We start from the raw sequence: 5,483 nt of genomic DNA on the forward strand, positions 1-5,483 counted from the left end.
TGCTCTCTCCCACTTACTATGCACCATCACCACCGGTATCATCAGTTAACCAATCTGTACTGGCCTTATCATCACTCTCAACCCTAGGAGAAGACAATATATCATGGGGTTTTAGTACCTTCCACATGCCCTTTACCTATTTTCATATCTTACTGACGAATTTGTCCCTCTTTTTTTCCTTTTTCTTTATTATCTCATGGGAGTCTTTGAGGTCCCTATGTGATCTGGCTAAGGCTGAGTAGGCTCTCTCCAACCCAGCAATATTGGCTTTCTACTTATTCTGCTTCTAAGGTATATGTCATAATTTGACTGAGTCATATAAGAGTGTCGACCAATGGAGGACTCTCCAGGTACTTGAGGCAATCTGGACACTAGCTCCGTAACCCTCTGCATCTGACCTGAGATATCATCGAAAGGGTTGGCTTATGAAGGTCCACAAGAATCTAGGCCCTCCTGGGTCGACTTACATGAGTCCACCTTCATTTTCTTGCTCTGACCTGGGGCACCCTCACCTCAGAATTTGAGTGGGAAGATATGAGGACTTGGGATAAACCAGGTATCTGCTGTATATTCCTCCACCTACACCCTCCTGCATAGCTCTGTGATAAGGGGAAAAAGAGAAGATGTGTACCTCCATGATTCTTGAAATACCTTTACTCCAAGAGTAAAATATTGCCCACATTCAGCGTAATGACAAGTAAGATACAAGCCACCATCCGAGCTTGTATGTCTGTGATAATGGTTATGTGAGTGCATGGTGATACTCTGCTATTTATGATATCCAACCAAAGCCTGGCCTCTGCTGTGAATCATTCATTAATATCTCTCTCGGTAGTGGCCTAGGGAACCTCTTTGTTAGGACAAGAATGTTAGCTATTTAGGTCCCTAGCTCACATGCTTTTGCATGAAACTACTCCATGTCAGCATCTGGGAGCCCATACACCTCATTGACTTGCTCTACTCAAAAATTCAATTGCTTTCCCCATATTTTCATCACTAGGTTTATGTGAGAAACTATGTTGAGGTTTGTGTACAACTCACGTACCTACTGTTTATTAGCATGGCAGGGTTCCGAGGCAAAGCACCTCCATTCGGTAGTAGTGAGTCTGGCATAGAAACCTGGGAGTTTCTCCTCCACTATGTCCAAGATGATACCTTTCTCAGGGAGCAACTTTGTCCTAGGCAAGTTAGTATATTAGAGGTTTTGGAATTGAGCGGCCATGAATTTGGTGTTGTTAAAATATCCTATTCTGGTGGCTTAGTGCCTATAAGAAATACAATCCAGATCATCATTAGCATTGTCACACCAAAACCATGCTAGATTAATCAGATAAACTCATGTGGTAGTGTTGTAGAAGGTTCTGGGGTGGGAAATAGGTATGCAAAAATTTTGGCTGCTGCAGACAACGGCCCTAAGGTATGGCGATCGTGGAGCAATGACTGTGATTGCGGTACCTAAGATCATAGTCGACAATCTACACATCACTCAGAACACATAATTTTAACCCCACCCTTATGTCCTAACTAGGCGAAACAACATCATAATTAGAGAATTCAAGCCTAGGATGCATGATCATAGCCTCAAACTCAAAGGAATTCACATTGAACTCATTGGGGAATTGAATTGAACACATGGTGTATACGTTAATTCAACTATTTAAGGCCTAAATTTGGGTACTCAAGATTTCCCCATTATTGTGTACACCAACAACAATAGCTAACCACAACAATAATCATCAACAAGCATTTATTTTGTAATAAAAAGGATATTTCTTACCTTTCCTTAAACTACAAGTTTTAAGCATATGATTACATTAAAAACAAGGGAATTGAGACAACATACGAAGTTTGATAATGGAAATAGATTGAAATGACACTTGGATACTCTATACAATGCCCAAAATTTAAGAGAATTTGAGAAAGGTATGTATGAAGAAATGGCAGTAGAATGGTCATTTAAGTTGATTCAACCATAGTCGCAGTCCTAGTTCCCTGATCGAGAGAATGCGGCCCCCAAATTGTGGAGGTACGGGCCATGGTTGCGGTAACTGAGATCAATATTGAGGTCTCCTACAGTCTTTTGTTTAGTCCAAACATACCAATTTCACACATTCCCTTATTCACTTTCAATCAATATTCTCCTAGCACCACTTTTATATGGATTATTTATGAATAAATGCAAAAATAAAATCTACTCTATCATGCATAGAATAAAAGGATATGGGCCACTTTTTTGTCTAGATAGAGTGCCTCCCATCGAGCGCTTAGTTTAACGTCTTAGCATGACGTCTCCTCCACTTTCTTTTGTGATTTCACTTAGAAGATTTAAATTTTCATCCCAACTTTCATTCACTATGCAATGGGTGGTAGATGGGTAGAAGATTCAGATCATCAAAGATGAAACTTGGAAGATTCGAGGAAATAATAAGGGAGGTTTGATCTCGCCATTTTGAAGACTTAAACTTTTTACCCAATTTCACATCGAACATCCGATTTGGCTACTTGGGCAATGGTGAGGACATCAATAGGCCACTAGTTGTAAATTGGAAGTTGAAGTCCTTCACCATTGATGGTGGGGCTTCCATGTGCTCCTTTGCAATGTCAAATACCAAATTGTAGGAATGTTCCTCCTTCTCCTCACAAACAACCATTTGCCTAGGTAGATAAATTCTCATAACATACTCTAAGTACAATATAGAGAAGTGGTTTGAATGAGGATTAACCCCTAATTCTGGAGTTGCTTCCTTCGTAGCTCCTTCACCCCTAAATAAATTAGAGTTGTTATAAGAGGTTGGCTTTTATTATTCTTTCAACTCTAGTACCATTGCCTTTATTTTGTCATCTTCATACTCATTTGATTTGGTTAAATGGGAAATCACCGAGGACTCTTCACTACCAACCTCATCATCATATCTTGGTTCACTACTAGAAATTACCCCTATGGTGATGGTTACCATTGCCATGGATTAACTGCAATGGTTAAACAACTGTCCTATATGTGAGTGTTGCAATAGAGCTATCACAATGGTTGATGTAACGGTTGGTAGAAATTGTCCCATAGACCAACCTATAGCAACAGTTATTTTTTCTATTATTGGGATGCCTCTTTTCATCTATAACATCGGTTAATAACCGTTGCAATAGATTCTACTATAATGAGGTTAAACCGTTGCAATAGAAGCTATTGCGACAGTTTTATAATTCTATTGCATCAATTTTTTCCTATCTATTGCAACTACTTTTAGAGCCTATTGCAATGATCTATTTTTCTGTTACAACATTTTTTGACTACCTATTGCAATGGTTTTATTGGCCTTTTGCAACAGTTTTTGGCTACCTATTGCAAGAATTTCTAATACTATCGCAATGATTTATTGATCTATTGCAACGATTGTTGCCACATGTTGTAACTAGTTCAAATATCAATTGGTACAATTTATATAAAATAGTTATTTGTAAATTTGTATTTACATAATAAATTATAATAAACAATTATATGCATATCACTAAACAAAATTCATTCATTAATAATCACATAATTCAAAATGTGGAACAAAGTAAACTAGGAATATAACCGAAATTTAAAAGAAAAATGTTAAATAAATACCCAAATGATTAGTTAGGTTTTTACATAGTATCAAGTTTGAGTCGCGATAAGTTTCAACAAATCCAATATCAGAAATATTAGTAATAGAGCACCTATCAACAATCCCAAAATCTTCTTAAGTAAGATCAATGTCTTCATCACTTTCTTAAGCATCTGTATTAGATATCCCACCCTCTGAAGTCTCTCAAACAAGCTGATGCAATATCTATCAATCCCACAACCAAGGAGGAAAAGTGAAATTAGAGAAACATGAATTAGGATTTCCCAAGGACTTCCGTAGTAATTTGGAACAGTTGGATTTTTTCTTGAAAACTGAAAACAAAGGTATCTCCATTTTCATTTGTAAATACACTTTTGACATACAAAGGAGCAAAATGGTTTTTTATGGTCCTTAAAACACCTCTTAGTTTGGACATGAGATTGTGTACTTATTTCTCAAAAGTGTTGAGAGGTAAAAATCAAGTGTCATAATATTTTATTTACAGTAAGTACATGTAGTTACTTTACCCAAATTTTCCAGCAATAGGTGAGATCACAGTGGCCGGCAGTTGAACTGGATCTCCGACCTGTTAAAAATAGGAAAGATTAAAAGTTTTAAATGTTTTCGGACAAGATTCAGTTTCATATCAAAGGAGAAAAGGAATTAATGTTGCTTTCAAAACTCTCTTCAGCATAGAGCACATTTGAAAACACAGATCAGTATCACGGTATCAATGTTGTCATCTAAAGAGCTTACTTTCATAATCAGATCTGCTCGTATGTAGAAAGGAAGCTTTGATAGACAACTTTTTTTTAATTTTTAATAAATAGTTACTAATGTAAAATGAGGAACTTAACAGTTTGGAATAAACATAATAAGTACTTCTCTAATGTCTAGGGCAGCAGTTAAAATACTTTATCTTCTATCCAACCATTTATTAAGTTTTCTTTTCCAGTATTACTCCCCCAACATGTGAAGATTTTCAATTACTGAGGACATATTATTCAGTAGTGTGGAGAGATAAGGTTTAGTCTTTAAATAAATGAAGGATAATATAGGAAATATGAGTTCTTCACTATCATGACACAAGAAGTAGACTATATGTTGGGACATTCCACAACTGAGAAGTCGATGAAAAGGTGGAGAGACTAATATCATTCATGTCAAATCCATGGAGTTGATATTAATGCCAGAAGAAAGAACAAACATCACCATGGGAAGTATGCCCAAGTCTCGCAGCTCAAGTAATATGTATGATAAATAAAAAATTGAGGAAACAACATTCATAATTGCATCAACATACATACCAGGAATGCTTGTTTGCATACATTAGACAACAGGAGAAGTGTCGATGGTTCCACTTGTTTAACAATGACGTTAAGGGTTTCTCAACACAAATCAGCCAACAATTATGAGAAAATTCTAGAAGCTCAATAAATTTGGTCAGGAAATCTAGTTAGTTCACGTATAACAGTACACGGCAACTCAACTAGTATTACTAGAAGATATTACATAACTTACACGTATAGTCCGGAACATGATTTTGAGCGTTAGTTTGACTTGCGTATAAGTATGTCAGGGGATATTCTTTTGGTAGGTGGAACACTAGTATATGGTTTTGATAAATAGTAGATTATTGACATTATTTATGCATGTTTTTTTACATTAAGGAAAAAATAAAGTGTTAATAAAGATGGAATTACTTATGGAATTACAATGGGTATGTTGTTGAAATTTTTTAAACTTACAAGTGGTATATGAAATATAAATATTAGAGGTCTTTATCCATTTGGGTACGATTAAGAAAGGGAATTTTGTAATGGTCATTGTGTTCTCTATTTAACTGGAACTCTTCCTAAGTGAAAGGAAAGACATTTAACTCCATGTGGTTCAAGC

The 5,483-nt window shown here is 36.2% G+C and overlaps 1 long non-coding RNA gene across 1 annotated transcript; it reads right to left on the reverse strand.

Annotated features, from left to right (window-relative positions):
* Window positions 1–711: 711 nt before the first annotated feature.
* Window positions 712–5,082, reverse strand: LOC124888766. Its single transcript, XR_007047620.1, has 3 exons — window positions 4,895–5,082; window positions 4,115–4,173; window positions 712–3,812 (listed from the first exon to the last, which is right to left on the reverse strand). It is a non-coding gene; the product is annotated as an uncharacterized LOC124888766 (long non-coding RNA).
* Between the last annotated feature and the right edge of the window lie 401 nt (window positions 5,083–5,483).

This window comes from Capsicum annuum, chromosome 11, assembly GCF_002878395.1.
Source record: "Capsicum annuum cultivar UCD-10X-F1 chromosome 11, UCD10Xv1.1, whole genome shotgun sequence".
Classification (NCBI taxonomy): Eukaryota; Viridiplantae; Streptophyta; class Magnoliopsida; order Solanales; family Solanaceae; genus Capsicum; species Capsicum annuum.